General features: G+C 41.4%; 1 protein-coding gene across 8 annotated transcripts in view; it reads right to left on the bottom strand.

Moving 5' to 3' along the window:
- Positions 1-14,203, bottom strand: part of TAB3 (TGF-beta activated kinase 1 (MAP3K7) binding protein 3) — a 78,898-nt gene extending 64,695 nt beyond the window's left edge. For 2 of the 8 annotated variants that reach the window (XM_024104157.3, XM_065591006.1), the window contains exon 1: positions 13,837-14,202. The gene's annotated coding sequence lies outside the window, so the exon portion shown is untranslated. Of the gene's footprint in view, positions 1-13,592; positions 13,635-13,836 lie in introns of those variants that run through there. The other 6 variants (XR_010600320.1, XM_024104155.3, XM_065591009.1 and 3 more) reach the window with 6 other exon arrangements.
- Positions 14,204-22,042: the final 7,839 nt, after the last annotated feature.

The raw sequence follows: 22,042 nt of genomic DNA, 5'->3' as shown, positions 1-22,042 counted from the left end.
ATGTTTCCATTTTAGAGAATGGGAGGAAATAACTGAAGCAAGCAAGCATGATTACGCTGCATAATTCTGGAATGATTACAAAAGGTGGGTCATGTGAAACATATAAGGACCAATATATTTTGTGTTTTAACAAGTTATATACAGAGCTAATAAACTTAAATCCAGCATCGTCAGAAAAGCTTTAGAATACTATTAAGTAGCATTACAAAAAATAAAAATAAAAAAATCAAGTTTACTTTCCTGATTGATGATGAAAAAAATACCACTAGAAGGTTATCCACTGCAGATGGTTAGGATTCCATCAGCACTACCGCCTATAACAAGGAATGCACATCCAATTCAGCTACATGGAAGTAAGTTATTTCATAAAACAGAGAAGCAAATGTGTGCAGCCAAAATATGCTTAATGTTTTCCTAATTTTTCCACAATTTTAATGTTTAGTAAGATGTATACAATTAAACATTTCCCTATTATGCTTTTCATAACTCCGCCAACTTTCCATTTGTTAATCAATTTAAAATTACATGTCTAGAAACCTTGGATAAATATCAGTAAGGAATTGCAGTAACATCTCTCAATAATATACTCCAGGGATTGTCAACCTTTGGCATGCAGCCCGCCAGGGTAAGCCGTCCTAGGCCAATGAGGGCTGCAGGAAGCGGCGTGGCCCCAGGGATGTGCTGGCCGCCGCTTCCCGCGGCCCCATTGGCCTGGGACGGCAAACCGCGCGGCCAGTGGGAGGTGCGGCCAGCCGAACCTGCGGACATGGCAGGTAAACAAACTGGCCCGGCCCACCAGGGGGCTTATCCTGGCGGGCCGTGTGCCAAAGGTTGCTGATCCCTGATATGCTCTATAAAACTATCTTCAGAATGCTTACTGAAAATATTATAAAGCATCAAATATTTTGTACAGTACCCGTTTACTGTTAATACTGTAACCACCACCAGGTTATCAGACAATTAAGATATGCAGACTATCAAATCTGAAGTCGCAAATTCCCATAGACAAGTGATCAGTAAAATACACTTTCCAGACTAACTTCCACCTTCAAGTATTTTAGAAATATTTCAAGATATGCAGACTATCAAATCTGAAGTCGCAAATTCCCATAGACAAGTGATCAGTAAAATACACTTCCAGACTAACTTCCACCTTCAAATATTTTAGAAATATTTCAGTATAACTGAAAATTATTGAAATTATTACTTAACTATGCCACAAAATTCAGTACAGCTCCCATACACACAGAGAGATGTTGCCATACAAGTTGGGTCTCATGTGCAGCATAGGACAAAGGGTCCCAAGTACTGATATATGATACACAATATGTATCAGAGGGATAGCCGTGTTAGTCTGGATCTGTAAAAAGCAACAGAGTCTCCTGTGGCACCTTATAGACTAACAGATGTATTGGAGCATATGCTTTCGTGGGTGAATACCCACTTCGTCAGATGCATGTAATGGAAATTTCCAGAGGCAGGTATAAATATGCAGGCAAGAATCAGTCTGGAGATAACGAGGTTAGTTCAATCAGGGAGGATGAGGCCCTCTACTAGCAGTTGAGGTGTGAACACCAAGGGAGGGGAAACTGCTTTTGTAGTTGGCTAGCCATACACAGTCTTTGTTTAATCCTGAGCTAATGGTGTCAAATTTGCAAATGAACTGAAGCTCAGCAGTTTCACTTTGAAGTCTGGTCCTGAAGTTTGTGTGTTGTAGAATGACTACCTTAAAATCTGTTATAATATAACTATATAATAACACTTCTAGAACACAAAAGGCACAGGAGTGGGGGAGAAAAAGTCTTAAGTCCAAATATTCTCCTTCTACGTGAGTGTTCATTTTCTGAACAGACCAGGACGGATAAAAATCAACGATTTAAAAAATCGTTTTTTATTTAAATCAGATTTTTTTGATAGCTTCTTTCCTCAAAAAGCATTTTATCTAAAGATAGTTTTGATTAAGATACATTATAGCTCAGATATCTCATCATGGAATAGGGATTATAAATTCTAATTCTATAGTATGAGACAATATATTCATGTAATGTTTAAGAAAAGTTTTGTGAGTTCCAATAGTTCATGGATTAGGGACCCAATTTTATGGGGTTCCAGGGGCTTCTGTATAGATTATTTCGGTTAATCTTTCTATCCCAATGGGACTCAGTGCTCAATCTAGAAGATACCATCAGAGATGCTTAGTTTTGCAGCTCTCAAACTGTGGATTTGTGTCTCCAGAGATAACATGCTTGTTAACAACAAAAATGTTTTTAAAATAAATATACAGAGGTGAGAAATAACAGACCTCAACCCTATTGTCCCTCTGCAAATTTGTGTACACAGAGTCAATCCCTTACCTCTCTCTAAAATTGCAAAGTTTCAAAAAGTTCAATGAATAGTAGATTGTTGGGGGGTGGAATAGATCTGGACAAGGAGAAGTCTCGAGATAATGTGAAAAGGGAGGGACAGGCAGTAGAAACCAAAGTGAAACTGTTTGAGCAGCATATTCCAGAAGTCTTTGCGAGTATAGCCTTCATTGATTTGAGATCTACCATACCATTCTCTCACATAGAATCATAGAATATCAGGGTTGGAAGGGACCTCAGGAGGTCATCTAGTCCAACCCCCTGCTCAACGCAGGACCAATTCCCAACTAAATCATCCCAGCCAGGGCTTTGTCAAGCCGGACCTTAAAAACCTCTAAGGAAGGAGATTCCACCACCATCCTAGGTAACGCATTCCAGTGCTTCACCACCCTCCTAATGAAATAGTGTTTCCTAATATCCAACCTAGACCTCCCCCACTGCAACTTGAGAACATTGCTCCTTGTTCTGTCATCTGCCACCACTGAGAACAGCCGAGCTCCATCCTCTCTGGAACTCCCCCTCAGGTAGTTGAAAGCAGCTATCAAATCCCCCCTTCATTCTTCTCTTCTGGAGACTAAACAATCCCAGTTCCCTCAGCCTCTCCTCATAAGTCATCTGCTCCAGCCACCTAACCATTTTTGTTGCCCTCCGCTGGACTCTTTCCAATTTTTCCACATCCTTCTTGTAGTGTGGAGCCCAAAACTGGACACAGTACTCCAGATGAGGCCTCACCAATGTTGAATAAAAGGGAACGATCACGTTTCTCGATCTGCTGGCAATGCCCCTATTTATACAGCCCAAAATGCCGTTAGCCTTCTTGGCAACAAGAACACACTGTAGACTCATATCCAGCTTCTCGCCCACTGTAACCCCTAGGTCCTTTTCTGCAGAACTGCTACCTAGCCATTCGGTCCCTAGTACATGAGATTCTTCCATCCTAAGTGCAGGACTCTGCACTTGTCCTTGTTGAACCTCATCAGGTTTTTTTTGGCCCAATCCTCTAATTTGTCTAGGTCCCTCTGTATCCGATCCCTACCTTCTAGTGTATCTACCACGCCTCCCAGTTTAGTGTCATCTGCAAACTTGCTGAGAGTGCACTCCACACCATCCTCCAGATCATTAATAAAGACATTAAACAAAACTGGCCCCAGGACCGACCCCTGGGGCACTCCGCTCGAAACCGGCTGCCAACTAGACATGGAGCCATTGATCACTACCCGTTTAGCCCGACGATTTAGCCAGCTTTCTATCCACCTTACAGTCCATTCATCCAGCCCATACTTCTTTAACTCGGCGGCAAGAATACTGTGGGAGACCGTATCAGAAGCTTTACTAAAGTCAAGGAATAACTCATCCACTGCTTTCCCCTCATCCACAGAGCCAGTTATCTCATCATAGAAGGCAATTAGGTTAGTCAGGCACGACTTCCCCTTGGTGAATCCATGCTGACTGTTCCTGATCACTTTCCTCTCCTCTAAGTGTTTCATAATTGATTCCTTGAGGACCTGCTCCATGATTTTTCCAGGGACTGAGGTGAGGCTGACTGGCCTGTGGTTCCCTGGATCCTTCTTCTTCCCTTTTTTAAAGATGGGCACTACATTAGCCTTTTTCCAGTCATCCGGGACCTCCCCCGATCACCATGAGTTTTAAAAAATAATGGCTAATGGCTCTGCAATCTCATCCGCCAACTCCTTTAGCACCCTCGGATGCAGCGCATCCGGCCCCATGGACTTGTGCACATCCAGTTTTTCACTAGAAGGGAAAACCTATAATGGCAGCAGGCTGTAAAACAGACCCAATTTGGGAATATTTTAATGAAGTTCCTCTACTTGTGGGTAAGACAAGTATGTGTGCAAAATGCAAACAGTGCAACAAAGAAATGCAAGGCCTAGTTGCCCGAATGAAACAACGTCATGAGACGTGTTCCTTCTTAGGAGGAAGCTGTGTTGATGATGAAAGGAACATGTCTGAACATGCAGGATCTTCAGGTTGCTAAACTTTTTTATTTCATTTTTCTTTCGTAAAGACTGTCTTCCTTCTGGACTATTCTTGAATTCTCATGTTTGAGCAAAAAGTATAGTTGTTACTCTATGGTACTATCATTTTAGATGCAGTTGTGATAAAAAATACATAGCTGAAATAGACAGATCTTCCTTTTACAAATTCACCTTTAAAGTAGTACTGAATGTCAGTGAATACGAGCAATACTAAATGATCAATATGGTAATTAAATAACTGCATTGACTTATTTTGTTTAGGAGAATTCATCCTCAACATACAGGATTCTGAAGACTATCCACCTTCAAGATCAGCATCATTTTCTATAGTTTCAGAGTTATCTGCCAATGATACTGTTTCAGTATCATGTACGTCACATAGCCACAGTATATCACCTGTAGCAAAAAGAGAAAAAAAAAATCTCCATCATCCAGAAACAATAGACAAGTTTGTGATAAGAACCAGCAAGATTACAAAAAGAGGTAATTGATGAAAAAATTGCCCGGTTTGTTTATGCAACAAACTCTCCATATGATTGAGAACCCACACTTCATTAACATGGTTCAGTCATTAAGAGCAGATGTCACAGCCAAATTGCTGGATAAAGTGTATGAAAGAGAAATTGAGCAGTGTGCAAAAGGTCTAGAGGGTAAAATTGTTAACTTGAGTCCTGATGGGTGGAGCAATGTCCACAATGATCCTGTTGTATGTGTTGTGTGACAACAGAAGAAGGGAATGTCTTCCTTACAGAAACAATTGATACATCAGGAAATGCACACACAGCAGAATACTTACAAGAAGTAGCAGTAAAAACTATAACAAACTGTTAAAAATTCAAATGTCTAGTACACTGCTTGGTCACAGACAACGCTGCAAATGTATCCAAGATGAGAAGAAATTATTTAGAAGAGAGTCCCAAGCTAATAACATACGGTTGCAGTGCTCATTTGATGCACCTCCTAGCCAAAGACTTCAGTGTTCCAGAAATAAAGGCTAATGTTGTTGAAATTGCAAAATACTTCCGTAATAATCACTTTACAGCAGCTGCTCTGAAAAAAAGTGGGACGAATCAAGTTAACTCTCCCACAAGACATGTGATAGAACTCAGTAGTGGACAGTTTTGAGCACTATATGAGGAACTGGCCTAATCTGATGACAGTTTGTGAACAAAATCGTGAAAAAAAATGCATGGCACTGTCACAGCCAAAGTTCTGAACATTGGGCTTAAGAGAAATGTTGAACACATGCGGAGTACCCTGAAGCCTATTTCCGTAGCCTTTAACAAAATGCAGGGAAATAGCTGTTTTATTGCTGACACTGTTGAAATCTGGAAAGAACTCAGTGAGATCTTAAAAAGAGAAATATGCAATAAGAGTTAAATTACAAGCATTAAAAAAAACGAATGGGACAGTGTCAAACCTTAACTGCTGAAGAAGAGGAGTTTGCTACGATATGGACATCCAGCAATCATCCCTCCATAATGCCAACTATAATAAACTTCAGAGCTAAGGGTGAACCATTCAAGAAATATATGTTTGCTGATGATGTTTTAAAGGAAGTCACACCAGTGAACTGGTGGAAGTCACTTAAGCACTTGGATTCAGAGACTGTTGAAGTGATCATCTCACTTTTAATAGCAGTAGCTTCTTCTGCTGGCGTAGAAAAAATATTTTCTTCCTTTGGACTAATTCATTCCAAATTCAGAAATTGTTTGGGGCCTAAAAAAGCAGGAAAGTTTGTTTTTCTTTTCCAAATTATGAACAAACAGGAAAATGAAGGTGAAGACAACTGAGTTAGCAGCAGAAGCCAATATTTTAAGTTTCTCGTGTTGACCTGGCTGATGTCGATTTAATTTTTTTTTAAATATTTCATTTAACTATTTTAGTTAAAAAAAATCTTAAAAACAAACCTGATTTTAAAAACTTGAATGTTTAACTAAATTCAAAAATTCACATGCTTTTTTTGTTAAAATATTATATGTTTGCTGTTGAAGAAAAAAATCCAGAATACATAATATTGTTGTTTTAGTTAAATAAAAGAATTTAAATGTCTGTCTGGTGATGTCCTCCTCCTAATACAACATGGCAAGAAAATCCTCCAAATATTAATGATTAACCTGTTGAATTGGAGATATTTATGAAGTCATTGGGAGGTGAACGATCTGCTTCAATTACCTTTGGTAAATGAAATAACCAAACAATCTTTCATTTTCTGATATAGCTGTAAAACTAATCTGAAAAGTTCTCAAAATAAATCACTTTAAAAATGTATAGTGGGTACCCTTAAAAATGAAACCTACATCTGAGTTGTGAAGAATATGTATTAAGGTTATAACAACTAACAAGAATGCATTTTTATTTAGAAATCCATGATTAAATCAAGTCTTCCCGACTAGTGGTTTCAATCATGATTGAAATCAATTTGATTTAAATCAAATCCACCCTGCTGGGAGCCCAGCTCTGAAGGCAGTCACCGTCAGCACCAGTGCAGAAGTAAGGATGACATAGCATGGTACTGACATCCCCACTTCTGCGCTGCTGCCTGCAGAGCTGGGCCCTTCAGCCAGCAGCCGCCATTCTCCGGTCGCCCAGCTCCAAGGGCAGCAGCGCAGAAGTAAAGGGTGGCATGGTATGGTATTGCCACCCTTACTTCCACGCTGCTGCTGGTCCCCATGAAATCTGTATAGTATAGGGTGAAAAGCACACAAGACCAGATTTCATGGGGAGAGACCAGATTTCACCGTCTGTGATGCGGTTTTCATGGTCATAAATTTGGTAGGGCCCTAGTTATGATAATAATGATGACTAGAAATATCACCAGCCCTATTACATTTCAGTGATACCTGTACAAACTTATCATATTTTGTTTTACCGGACAGTTGTTGTGATGCTTTGAGGCCACAAAGAAATCCAATTTTATGTCTTGAATGCAAATATTCCAAAGTGGTCATTTTAACGTGTTGATGGTATCATTGGTTATCCCTATTTCTATGATAACGGCACTATTTGACTGCTCCACATCACACCTTATCTTGAAGAAGACACAATAAGCCTTCAAATGATGTATGATGTGCATGTGTGTAGAGAGGATACATTAAGTTGACCAAATCAGTGGTGTCTGCCACTCACCTAACATCACAACCACCGTACAAAAAAGGGAAATGACCAGAAGTTTCTTTTTAATACATGTTCATACTATTGGGGATTTATATTTCTTAGCATAATGAAAACATAAATCCACATATTTTACAGTTTTTATGTTTTTTCCTGGATCACATATTATAAAAAAAGTAAATAAAGAATAAAACAAATGGAGTGTGAGCCATTTTTTTCCACAGCATTTTATCAGGACTGACAAAATCTCTGTCTTTAGGACATGTCTCTAAACACATGTAATGGGTGGGAAACAAGGTATTCAAAGCAGAGGAAGAATAAAAACCTCAGAGTGGATTAGAGACAAAGATAGGCAGATTGAAGCACTTGTGTTCATTTTAACAGGAGAGGAAGTGCAAAAAATATAGAAAGCATATAAAAATTGCTGCAAGAGATGTTTTTTCCTGGACTGCATTCATAAAAAGAAAAGTAAGTCTGATTTCTTTTGCTGCTTTCCGGTCAATGGTCTACTGCCACTTCCCAGACATCTAATCCCTACAGCAACTGAGAATATGGATAGCAATCTCTAGGGTGGACTTCAGGAAGTCCACAAAAATCACAATTCAGGTTTTTAATAAAGTGCTCTAAGAATCTTCTCATCCAATCACACAACCAATCTTCCATTTTTATACTATACTGTGAAACTACTGAACTATGATTACAGTGTTATGTTGGTCATTGTAAGACAGTACATAGGGGTAAATAAAAAAAATCCCAGCTTGTTGGATCAACTTATTTGGTAAAACTTGACGCATGATTTTACGAAGTCTACTTACTATGCAAATTATATTTGAAAGCAATTGAACTTTAGTGCACTAATTCTATCATTTTTAAAAACTTGTTTTAAATTTTGGAAAAAGTCTGTTCACCTATTGGATCTGGGTCAATTAGAACATTCAGTAAACTGAAGAGCAGACATATGTAGTGGGATCTATCAGGTCTAATATATGTACAAGAGGAGACAGGATCAAGGAAAAAGATTAAGGGGAAAAGAAAGGTAAAACACTAAAGATCCAGTGTTACAAAAATTTTGGATTATAATACCTATACCAGCATCATACATTTCTTCTTTATCCAGAATATCTATGTATTCTTCAACTTTAGCATATTTCTTTCAGTTTTTCATCCCACTAATAAGAAAGCTGCATCAGTGGCCAACTTCTGAAATCAAAGTGCCTGGTAGACATTAAACAGTGGTTCTCAACCAGAAGTACATGTACACTTGGGGGTACTCAAAAGTCTTTCAGGGAGATACAGCAACTCATCTACATATATGCTTAGTTTTAGAACAGGCAACATAAAAAGAACTAGCAAATCCAGTGCAAACTAAAATTTCATGCAATCACTTGCTTATAATGCTCTATATACGATACACTGAAATTAAGTACAATATTTATATTCCAATTGATTTTATAATGATATAGTAAAAATTAGAAAGTAAGCAATTTTTCAGTAACAGTGTGCTGTGACACTTGTATTTTTATGTCTGATTTTGCAAGCAAGTAGTTTTTAAGTGAGGTGTAACTTCAGGGTACGCAAGGCAAATCAGACGCCTGAATGGGGTACAGTACTCTAGAAAAACTGAGAGCCACTGCATTAAAATGTTAACATCAGAACTCCATCTTCTAAGTATTTACTGATACTAGAATGAGGCTACAGCCAAGATATCTACCTCATGAAGAATAAGCAGACCGAACAGGACATTCAATACCACAGAGGTTTCTGCATGTATGTCAGGCCAGAATTTGTTCAATTTAGGACAGGTATGTGACAAATTTGCAGACAATTGCTGGCATCTTCAGCATTTGCTCTCCTTTGCGAGACCTGCTTTAAATAAATTATCTGAGGTTCAGTAGAATCTCTTGAGGATCTTGTTCTGAAAATAATTTTGAGAAAGCACTTCTGACAGTCGAAATAAATTTCTGCCCCGCCCTCCAAGAGGAATTTTTATTTTGTCTAACTCTCTCCTCATTTAGCTGTAATCCCTCACACACATGAATTGGCATTTGTCATCTATTTGTATGCAATCTCAGCAAAACGGTTATCATCAGTCTTTCACAAGAAAGTCTCATTTCGCATATTCTTTATGCAGACAAGATAGCACAAAATATATATTGTTTTTAAAACGTGGCGCATGCAGAAGATATGTATTACACAGCCATTAAAAGGGCACCTTCAACTGAAAAAAAATCACTAACCTCTGATTTTTTGCTATTGTTTGTTGCTGAAAATAAACATCCAATATTAGTTTGGTTACACTGTCCTAGGCAACTTTACTGCTTCCGCTGTATAATTTGCCCATTTGGTTTTTGAGAGCCTTCCACACACCAAAGGGGAGCAGGGGGGAGAAAATATAACTGCAAAACCACAAACATTGGCAGACATTTTTGTTTTGTACATTTGTATCATTACCCCCAATGAAAAGTTCAAAAATGTGCCCAAGAAAAAAATAATACAGAGGCTCTGATACATAAAAAGGAAACCTCTCCATAGGGTTTATTCTCCATTATGTATGTTTTATTGGATTATTTGACAAAAATCAATGTCTTTCTTTATATATTAAAGCTTGACATTACCTGGTTCAACTACAACAAGAAATTATTCCAGATTCTTAATATTAATTAAAGCTCATCTTACATTTTTGGAAAGATGTTTCTAAAAGTAAAAAGGTCACTAGACTCAACTACAGAAAGTGTACACAACACATTTAACATACCCAAATTTTATTAAATTTGGAACTATATTATACTCATTAGTTTTGGACATTCACTAAAACTTACCAGCCTTAGATTTCAAAAAAATGTACTAAGCATAGAAAACATTGAGTTAGTAGTTTGATTGTTGGCTGTTATGGACCTGTTGCTGTAAAAGTAAAAACTTAAAAAACCCTCAATGTTACCCAACTTAGAGATGTACTGGTTACAAGTACAAGTTTTATTCTGAACTTTTTCTCAGGAAAAAATGGTTTTAGGGGGTTCATGTTTATTATTTATTGTGTTTCCATATCAAAGGGGGCCTACGGTGACATTGACAAGTCCTAATAATACATTACAGGACTCAAAAACCTGACTGATTTGTTTCTGGATGGTGTCCCGCCACCTTAATGTAGTTTCAGCAGGCCAGACTATAATGGGGCTACTCAACCTACTTCAAGTTAAGTACAAGTGTAAATCTTTGCAGGACTGGAGCAGCTGTCTTGAAATCATGGCCCTCAGTTACATCCTAAGTAAAAAGAACAGGAGTACTTGTGGCACCTTAGAGACTAACAAATTTATTAGAGCATAAGCTTTCGTGGACTACAGCCCACTTCTTCGGATGCATGTAGTCCACGAAAGCTTATGCTCTAATAAATTTGTTAGTCTCTAAGGTGCCACAAGTACTCCTGTTCTTTTTGCAGATACAGACTAACACGGCTGCTACTCTGAATCCTAAATAAGTCCACTTAAAGTTACAGGGTTAGAGGAGGCAATATTGAAAACAACATTTGGCCTGCAGAATCTTTATTATCTACGATAATGCAAAAAGCAAGAAAGGAATCTTGCCAGATTCCAAGACAAGTTTCTGCTTAGGAAAAAAACCTGTTATTTGTAAACTGAGAAAATATAATATAGAATCACAGACAAACAAAACACTACTTGCTATTTTTACGGAATTGCTTTTCAGATTAGAACTGTGTTTTAGGCTTGAAAAAAACAACGGAGGCATAAAATGACTTTCTATGCACGCTTCAACTTAATATTGATAGATTTTTAGGCCAAGAGAGAGACCATTATGACTACCTATATATGACCTCCTGCATAACACAGGCTATAGACCTTCACCCATTAAGTCCTGCATCATATTCAGTAAATTAACAGCCTGAACTAGAAACATATCAGAACCTGTCTTGATTAATAATTTCTCCAATACCATCTAAGATTATAATACACTACTTTTCTTGGATACTGAAAAATCTTTGCCAAGACCACATGTGATAAAATACCCCAATATGAAGTTGTTTTGTTACAGTTGAACTAAACTAAAACCTGCTTTTTAGGAGACTTTCTAGATCAATAAGCATGGACAAGTTTATCAACACCTAAGACGAAGTGCCAGTTTGATAAAATCGCTTTTAGCTATACAATTTAGGCTATCAAGACTTTTCAATGTTGCCTACTTCAGGAGCTCCTTCAGCATCTTTTTCATCTTATTTGCAAACCAATAGTCTCAGGGTTTGTCTTCACTGCAGAGTTAACTTAAGTTGTAAATTGAGTGTTGCCCCTAACTCAAGTCCCAACCACACACAAAAACACTAACTCAAGATGACTGGCTTGATAGGGGCATAGGCTCCAGCTAACACAACTCTCAGCTGTTAATACAATAAGGCTACATTTACACCACAGCCAGGATCAACACACTGAGATCGATCCACAAGCGGTTGATTTAGCAGGTCTAGTGAAGACCTGCCAAATTGACAGCAGATCGCTCTCCAGTTGACCCTTGTACTTTACCCCCAACGAGAAGAGTTAGTTAAGTCAACGGGACAGTGCAGACCCCGCAGTAACTCGACGTAAGGTACGTCAACTCCAGCTACGTTATTCACATAGCTGAAGTTGTGCAATGTAGGTCGACTTACCATGGTAGCGTAGACATAGCCTAACACCTGAGTTAGGTAGTGTGACATTTCACAGTGGCCATTCTCATTCTGCGGTAACGACACAGCTTCAGTCAAGTCAATAGTTATTTTTTCTTATAAGCCACACCACTATTATACAAGGCAGCAAGGATCCCTTGGTAATGCACAGCAGACAGAATAGTAATACACTGCCTGTAACCTCACTAATCACAAGTTCAATTCACAACTTAACCTGCAGAGTATAAAATGATACGAACAGGAGAGAGGGAGAATTTTTATTTTTCAAGTAAAAGCCATAGTTCCACTTTATAATATAGATCTTAAAACATGAAATACAAACACCATTTTTCTACCATATTTTATAAAATGAATAGAAGCTTTGCAAACAGAAACTTCAGGAGTTTTACTTAGGAAAAGAAAGCTTTTTATGTTATTATACTGTAAGTAGAAAAAATCAGTAGTTTAACTATCAAAATAAACTCCTTTTAATAAAAGGCATGTTTTCCGTTGTAAGAGGGTTTAATTTAAAAAATACTCAAAACGTAAACTGCTCATATATACCAGTTATAGGCTACCAGTCTACCAATTGACAATTTGTACTTTTTCCTTGTAGTACTGTATGCCCGAGCTAAAAACAAAGATTCTCTACTGAGAGTTGATAAATCAGCAGTGAGATTTGTCCTATTAATGTTTATGTAAAATGAAAAAGTCATTGTAGAAAATCATACTGACAAGGCTTCAGCAACGAACATTCACTGCATAGCCTACTGTAATAATTAGAAAAGCAACTACCATTTTTAAAGGATTCCTCAGTTTAAAATAGGATATAAGACAATTAGCAAACAATGTTAACTGACAATATCATTTATCATAATCTTTATAGCCGCTTTTACATAGACTTATAGAAACATTAGTACAGTGTCTTGCTTTACTTTATTAAGAACCACCTTTTAACTTGGCACATTTAGGCCATGCCACTTTTCCAAAGATAAAGGAACCGTACAGTACTTTTATGAAACTTTAAAACACAGTCATTCTTGGGCATATTTAACAGGAGCAAAAAAAGGAAAAGAAAAATCTTAGACGGGGGAAAAGCTGATATGGGATTACAAGTCATGTCTGAAGGAAGTGTAAACACACCCTCAAACAGGAATTTCAAAACAGCAGCAAACCATCTATATTAGGGGTAATTAGCGTCTCTGATATGTTTGACTGATTACAGAACACAACACACAGGAGCTCAAGTCTAGCTCTGAGAGAGGAGTCCGGACAGAGCACAACCAGGCCATTGTTACCTCTTCTATGCCACAGCCAAAACCACAACAGCAGCAGGCTGCAAAGTCAGCATGCCGAAGAGTGGAAGGAGGCGGTGGCAACTCTCCCACCTGCAGTGTCTTACACCAGAAACAGCCAGACAATAGTTGTGGCCCCGCGCAAGAAGCCACCTCCCGGTCACAGACTTACGCGGCATCACCAGGCAACCCCCACGCCGCCTCCAAACACACACAGCCAAAGTTTTGCTGTCCGGGGGGGGGGCACCACACACCCATCACCCCCTCCCCAGCCCGTCAGAGGAGCGGCGGGTTCCCCTCCCCCCGGGTCGGAGCCTACAAGGAACAGTCACCGCAGCCCAGCCCTCGGTTCCCCCCCGCAGCCCTCGCCCCCCTTCGCACCCGGGACCCCCCGACCGGCACAGCCTCGCCCTTACCGTGCGCTGGGGGGCGGCGGCGGCAGCATGCCCGGCTCCCCCTCGCTCTACACGGGGGAGGGGCGGGGGCTGCCCGGGACACCCCCCTCCTCCTGGGTCCGGCGGGGGCGGGTCCCCCCTGTCCGCTCGCGGAGGGGGGAACTGGTCTCCAGGCAGCGCGAGCTCAGAAGAGGGGGCGGGGTGGGGGGGGCTGTGGAACGCTGGGCGCGGCCGTAAAGCGCTTCCGGGATCCGGGCCGCCGGCCTGGCGACAAGGGGAGGGGCCCAGCCCGCTCTACCCAGGCGCCAACATGGCGCCGCCCAGGCCGGCCGGCCGCCGGCCCAGATATCGCGAGACTTGACGAGCAAAGGGCCAGCGGCGGCGTCCAGCGGGGACAATTAAATATGTGAGGGGTGGGTCAGGGGCTGGCTAGGCGCGCGTGCGGCGCAGCGAGCTGAGAGCGTTGGGCTAAGAAGCCTGGGGGAGGCCCTGCGTTCTGCACGCGCCCTGCCTGCGCGGCGGGACAGCGGCTGCAGGGGGCCGGGGGCAGCGCAGCGCCAGCTGGGGGGTGTTAGTTGCAGCCCGGCCAGAAAAAAAATCACGTGCGAGTGAAGCAGCTTTAAGGCCTCGCTCAGCGGAATCGCGGTTCCCGCGTTGGGCCCTGCAGAGCCTGGGGGTCTCGCTGTTTTTTTTTGTTTTTGTTTTTTCCATTTTATGCTGGGGAAGGGTCGGCAACTCTTCTTCCCTTAGGTGTGATACACACGGCCCCGCCCCAGCTGCAGGCCCACATTGGTAGAGCTGATTATAAGCTGCACTCACCTACATTGGCCAGGACCATCACTTGCTGCTGCACTCAGCACCTTCTGGCCTTGGTGTGTGGATCTGGAAATGAAATCTTTGCAGGCTAACTGAAGTTTATGCAAATTTTGAGTTTGCTTTTAATTAAATCTATCCTGTATCTATTCATAGAATCATAGAATATCAGAGTTGGAAGGGACCTCAAGAGGTCATCTAGTCCAACCCCCTGCTCAAAGCAGGACCAATTCCCAGCTAAATCATCCCAGCCAGGGCTTTGTCAAGCCGGGCCTTAAAAACCTCCAAGGAAGGAGACTCCACCACCTCCCTAGGTAACGCATTCCAGTGTTTCACCACCCTCCTAGTGAAATAGTTTTTCCTGATATCCAACCTGGACCTCCCCCACTGCAACTTGAGACCATTGCTCCTTGTTCTGTCGTCTGCCACCACTGAGAACAGCCGAGCTCCATCCTCTTTGGAACCCCCCTTCAGGTAGTTGAAGGCTGCTATCAAATCCCCCCTCATTCTTCTCTTCTGGAGACTAAACAATCCCAGTTCCCTCAGCCTCTCCTCATAAGTCATGTGTTCCAGACCCCTAATCATTTTTGTTGCCCTCCGCTGGACTCTTTCCAATTTTTCCACATCCTTCTTGTAGTGTGGGGCCCAAAACTGGACACAGTATTCCATTTGTTAGACTATTTATACCTCATTAAAGGAAGAAATCCTCTTTACAACTCTGTTTTAGCCTGGTATGCTAAATGCAAATGGCACAATTTTAGAACAAGTTTTTCAGATGGTTTTTTTTTTTCCACATTTTCCGTTTTCACTGGCAGGTTTGGAAATGTCATTTTTTGATGTTCCAATTGCACCTTGATTGTTGCAGAATTCCTTATCGAGCTGATCCATGTTAATGATTTCCTTCATTCTGAGTGCTTCTGTTACAACTCAAGGTTTGGCAAACAAAGCTTCTTATGGAGGCCAATTTCTAACATAATGATGTTAGAAGAGGCCCTGAACCAATTATTAATGTACAAATGCAAAGTCACAAAACTTAATAAAGTCTTGCTTTACCCTCACTTTTTGGTGTGGTAGTAGTTTTGCCATCGGTTGTTTGGCTTTGAATAAAAAAAAAAGGTCCTCTTTAGGTTCAGCATCTTCATCTTAACATGGGACATCTATATACACATCAATAATGCATAACTTTGATTCCTCCAACTTAGTTGAAGACACAAGCCACATTGTGAAAAAAACATATGTAAATGTCCATAATGCAGGAATACTCACCATCTTTGGTGAACATTTTCTTTTAAGCTACTGGGCAAGACTCCCCTAGTGACTTGAAGTTGGCTGCAATTGCTGGCCAGTTTCTCAAAAGTCAGTTGACTGCTGGGTTAAGGGATAGCCAATTTGTATTCACATGTCATCATATTTCTTTCCATTCAATTTCAACAAAGAAAAAAACCTGAATTCTTCTCTGAGCTTTGCTGGGACAGAAAAATGGTTGTAAATTTTCAATAAAATCATTTTTGTGTCAATTGATAGCCCACAATACTTGCAAATGTGAGTGACTGGCTATGCGTATAGGGAAGTTCATCTCAGAATGCAATCATTTTCAGCACATAACAACTGATACACCAAGTTGTGTTTACCATAGTTTATATTTGCATTATCAGAGCATACAGTAATACAATTAATGTTAAGCTAGTGTTTATCTAGGCTGGTCTTTATAACACAATGAATGCCTCTTGCAGATTCATCATAGTCTTCGTAAAAATTGAGCAACTTGACTGAACACCATGTGATATGGTAAAGTATTGCAAGCACATCAGAAACATCTTTCTGTTCTCTTTACTTGAAGGGTCAGTTGCTATTGCAAAATACATAGGCTGTTTTGGTAGTGAGGGCAAAAAATCCCATAAACAATTCCTCACAGACTTTGGGACCAAAACATTAGTCACTAATAGGTCTGCCTTGGTTCTTCCACAAGACAATTTGTTAACGTAGGAATCCCAAAAATATTTCGCTAGCAAGCTTATTGCCATAGTCCATGCTCTTCCAACTAAGGCTGTGTTTAACTGTGTGGTAAACAGCTGCAATTTCACACTCTGCAATTCTGTCTCTTTCAGTGTTTTGAAAAGACAAAGAATTTGCTAATATTTCTCAGACCTTTAATTTGTATGTTTTTCTCCTATAAGTTTTGCTTCTATGCCTAATGAATTCATTTGAATTCATCAGTTGAATGTATGGCAGCACAAAGTACAAAAGGTTTTACCAGAATTGCTACTGACAGGTTTTACCCAGCTGTATTTTTCTTCCCATTGATGTTTTTATACAGTCTCTTCACTTTCTTCTGTTTAGGCCCAGGACTGTCTGAAGTTCCCACTAATACTGCAAGGCAGCCAGGCTGCTGCATCTGGTCCCACTGGAGCTTTCTCTACGTGGGTGGCTCCGCCCGTAGATACAGAGTTGCAGGAACTGAGCCTGGACATGACAAGTTGGAGCGTTCATCCCACTGTCCTGGCTAAATTCCAATATGGAGAATTACATTCGAGATCCCTAAATCTCCTTCCTCCCCTCTGCTGCAGTTGCTATTGCATAATTAGGTCCCCGTTCACATCCCATCCTAAATCACTATATGGTATTGAAGCTGAATGGCTGACATGTTCCACTCCAGAGCAGATGCAGTTTGGAGGTGAACAAAGTCCCTCCTGAGACAAACCCCAATACTACTTTTTGAGGAGAAACTTCCACAGAGACTGGTGAGAGTTTTGAGTGAGTGGCGGTTATAGAAATGGTACTGAAACTAAGGGCGGAAAAGACCTTGGGATTCTCCGGAATGGCAGGCACAGGGCATATGTGGAGCTTAGGAAAGGGACCCTCCTCTACCCTTCCCAGCTGAAGAGTTGCTGGTGCCACTCAAATTTGGCTGTTCACTCTTGGTCCATCTATGAATGGTGTTGTGACTTAGTGCACGGGTTGAAATATGGGATAAAAGGAGTTCTGTGCTCATTTAGTATTGGGCAGCCAATTTTTCATTAAAATTACAGATGGCCCTTAAAACACAGGTCTGTTGGCAACCCAACCCTGGGAGAGGCAGGGTAGCAGGTGCTGCCCCTAAGGGTGGGAGGCCATGGGGCAGGGTTGTTGCAGAGCAAGCATGACTCAGAGGTGGGCCACACCTGAGCAGCACTGCGACCCCATGCGCCAAGTCACGATTCCTGGAATGGGAAGCGAGGCCCAGCCCCACAGGACAGGAGCTGCAGAACCTATTTTATACAATTTCTTATTTAGTGTTTGTGACGGGTTGGATCACAGAAACCCCCCTGGGAGCCACCAACTGATGTGCCAAGACTTCCCCTGTTCCTATTTTCCCTGCCAGTTCAGGACTCTAGCACCCTGTCTTGCTGAGCCAGACACTCCCGTCTGCTCCAACACAGACCCAGGTTCTGAATTACTTGCCCCAAAGCTGCAGGTTTACCTGAAAACAGCTCACAGAAGCCCAACTCCCAATGGGGTCTAAACCCAAATAAATCCGTTTTACCCTGTATAAAGCTTATACGGGGTAAACTCATAAATTGTTTGCCCTCTATAACACTGATAGAGAGATATGCACAGTTGTTTGCTCCCCCAGGTATTAATACATACTCTGAGTTAATAAGTAAAAAATGATTTTATTAAATACAGAAAGTAGGATTTAAGTGGTTCCAAATAGTAACAGACAGAACAAAGTAAGTCACCAAGCAAAATAAAATAAAATGCGCACATCTATGTCTGATCAAACTAAATACAGATAAGATCCTCACCAGTTCCAGAATGCTCCCTTTTACAGACTAATCTCCTTTTAGCCTGGGTCCAGCAATCACTCACACCCCCTGTAGTTACTGTCCTTTGTTCCAGTTTCCTTCAAGTATCGGGGGGAGGGGGGAAGAGGCTCCTTCTTTAGCCAGTTGAAGACAAAATGGAGGGGTCTCCCATGGGTTTAAATAGACTTTCTCTTGTGGGTGGAGACCCCCTCCTCACGCCTATGCAAAGTCCAGCTCCAAGATGGAGTTCTGGAGTCACCTGGGCAAGTCACATGTCCATGCATGACTCAGTCTTTACAGGCAGAAGCCATTGTCCACATGGTATCTTGTATGTCTCCAGGAAGACTTCTTATGTGGATTGGAGCATTCCAAGATGTATTGTTCCCCAAATGCTTCCTGATCGGATACTTAACCTTGCAAATTCCTTCCTAAAGAAGTGACCAAATGCCTCACAAAGCTTACTTAGAAATCAAGCAAGTATACATAACTTTGAACACATGAATGGTGCCTGCATACAACTAGAATGAACATAACCAGTAGATCATAACCTTTACATAGATATGTTATATGGCATATGTAGCAAAACCCTATTCCAGTTATATCATACATACATTTATAAGCACCCCCCCCATAAAGCCTTATGGGGTACACTGTCACAGTGTTATTTTGCATTTGTGGAAAACATGGGGCTCTAGCCGTAGTAATAATATTTGTCCACCTACTTATGTTGTGTGCTGTAATGGGGCCAGAGTGTTTGCATAGGCAAAGATAATGAGGTTCCTGCTATTGCAGGGTGCATGGTGGCCACCTGGGCCCAAAGACATAAAGAACAATTGTGCGAGAAACACAGGATACGGCTTAATTTCTAAAGGGCATCAGCCCACGCTTTTCTTATTCTTGATATAGATCAATACATAGCACTTGTTTGTCCTTAGACTGTGAGCCCTACAGGGTAGGGACTGATCCTTCTGGCTTCTCTGGCAAGTGCCTCACACTTTCTGCCACTGGGGTTTAGGTTCCTGTTAAAACCGAGGCAAGTTAATTAGTCCCACAATGAATCAGCAACAAAGCCAGGATTAGGTATTAGGAATTCATGCCTTGCTCAGGCACTTAGCCAAAGGGTTCTGACATATTCACACTGTGAGGACCACATCTTAAAAGGAAAGTTTGTCTTGTTGATCCACTTCCTCCCCCCTGCAAGAGTGCACAGACCACTTCCTCTCCTATTCATATGGCAACTACAGCAGTTGATTACATGGAAAAGTAATATTAGGAAAGCATTGAATATATATTTTAGCTTCTTTTAATGTGATTTAGCAGCTGGAAACAAGGAAAGCTGGTATTGTGTCACCAGCCGGTTCTTCTCAAACAGCTGTTTAAAAGCTAGTGCATTAAACAATGGTCTGAAATATGTTCGTGTGTGTGTGTGTTTAAAAAAGTAAAATATATTATACTTTGAAAAAGTATGCATCAATACTTAATATTAAAACAGGTAACTGAAAGGAGAATGGAATTCACTGTTAAATCTAATTATAGTAAACCATACCTTCTAGATGAAAATACCCTTGAGTTTATTACTTATGGCAGTAATTATCACCAGCCTTTTAAAGGTTGGGATTTAAATTCCATATTCCCTTCATTTTTAAGCAGAACAAAAATGTAGTTAGTTCTGCTTCCCTTTCCTTTTACTGAATAGCAGTCTAAAAGACCCATTTTCCTATTTTGGAAGAAAGCAATTTCATGCATGTTCATGTTTTAGAATTACAGTCAGAAAAGTTACTCGATAAAAATGACATTATACCACTCCATTTTTATTTTCTCTCAATGATTTCCGTATTTACTCCTGGGGAAATTCTGTGCCATTGCACATGCGCAGAATTTATGTCCCCTGCAGATTGCTTTGCTCTCCTGCAGAAAAATGACTTTCTGATGAGGAAGCAAAGGGAAGCTACAAGAACGGTCACGCGACTCTTCCCAGCAGTATGCTTCGGGTGCCCAGGGCAGCTAGCAGAGAGGTAAAGCACTGTGGAGCAGTGGTGGAACTGTGGATAACATGGCTGGTATCTCCTACCCTGCGCCATGTTCAACTGCTAGTCCCGGCTGGGCCGGGGAGGACGGGACTTCCTCTTCCTCTACACAGCATCTGGGGCCAGGTCAAACTGACTCCCAGATTTCTCCCCCAGCTGCAGGAAGTTCTGGAAACTCTGCACCCCCGGCTTCCTGCACCCATTGGTCCTTAGCTACAGGGGGAGGGATCCCTGTACAGGGAGTTGCTCCCCATGCACCGAACCACCATGCATCCAGATGCCATCATGCCCAGACTCTCCCGCTGAGCCTCACCCCTCTGCACTCAGAACCCCACTCCCAATGAGCCCCACTCCCCCTGCACCTGGACCAATCCAACGAGCCACCCGCACCTGGATCCCCACCCCACTGAGCCCCAACCAGCTGCACCTGGATCCCCATCCCACTGAGCTCCACTCCCCTAGCATCTGGACTCCCCCACTGAACCCCCCACGCCCAGACCCCACACTGCTGAGCCCCAATTACCTTCACCTGGACCCCCCTGTAGAGTCTCATTACCGTTGCACTCAGAAGCCCCCAACAAGCCCCTGTGCATCCAAATCCCCCCCATACCCAGTCCCCCAATGAGCTGCCCGCACCCTGATTGCCCCACACAGAACCCTCTCAACCCACATCTGGATCCTCCCACTCTAACCCCTCCACTCTTGAATCCTGCCTTGCTGAGCCTGCCTGCCCCCACCTGGTGCACCTGGCACAGAGGGGCAGGGCCCTGGGGTGTTTTGGGGGCAGGTCCAGTCCTTGCACTATGTCAAGGTTAAGTGCAGCCTCACCGCTGAGTCAGTGTTCCCGAGGAAGCTGCACAGTGATCTCCCACTTCTGTGCAGACAGTGGCCTGTGCTCCCCAATGCCTCGCTGGAGCCTCCACATTTATTTGACAAATAAAATTTGCAGAATTTTAAAATATTGTGCGCAGAATGTTCTCAGGAGTACATATTGAATTAGCTCAGTTTACAAATTAAAAGATTAATTTTCTAACTGAGCACTCCAAACTGAAACTGGAATCAGAGAAATCAAGGTGAGTTGTTTCTGCCCATTACATCATGACTAGTAATAAAGATTCTGTCACTGGAATTTGGTTCAGAGTTTTATTTGATGATGCAAAAAGCAGAACAGAATATACCTTACTTTTCCATGGTTATTTTGACTTTATTGAATGAAAAGAAGTAAAACCTTTTTTCCCCCTCTGTAAATTAAGCAGGCCTCATTCAAAAAGACATGGAGAAGATTTCTAGAGTCAGAAGGTACCATTTCATAGCTGTATGGGGAAAAAAATGAATCGGGATGAAACCTACAAAAAGTAAGACCCAGTCCTGCAACATTCTGCACACAGGTGGATCCTTGTGCCTACATGAAGCCCCATTGACTTAAAATAGGATACACTCACACACAAGATTTTGCAGGACTGGGGCCTAAATAGGGTCCTTTAGTTACAACTCTATAGTACTAGAGTTTTCAATAAAGAATATCCTTTCTATAGAATTTTTAAACCAACCTATATATTAATTAATTATATTATATTATATTATATTATATCTCTACTCTAA

This window comes from Chrysemys picta, chromosome 1, assembly GCF_011386835.1.
Source record: "Chrysemys picta bellii isolate R12L10 chromosome 1, ASM1138683v2, whole genome shotgun sequence".
In the NCBI taxonomy this organism is placed as follows: domain Eukaryota; kingdom Metazoa; phylum Chordata; order Testudines; family Emydidae; genus Chrysemys; species Chrysemys picta.
Note: the sequence above shows the minus strand (reverse complement) of the source record. Positions and strands in the feature narration are given on the sequence as shown.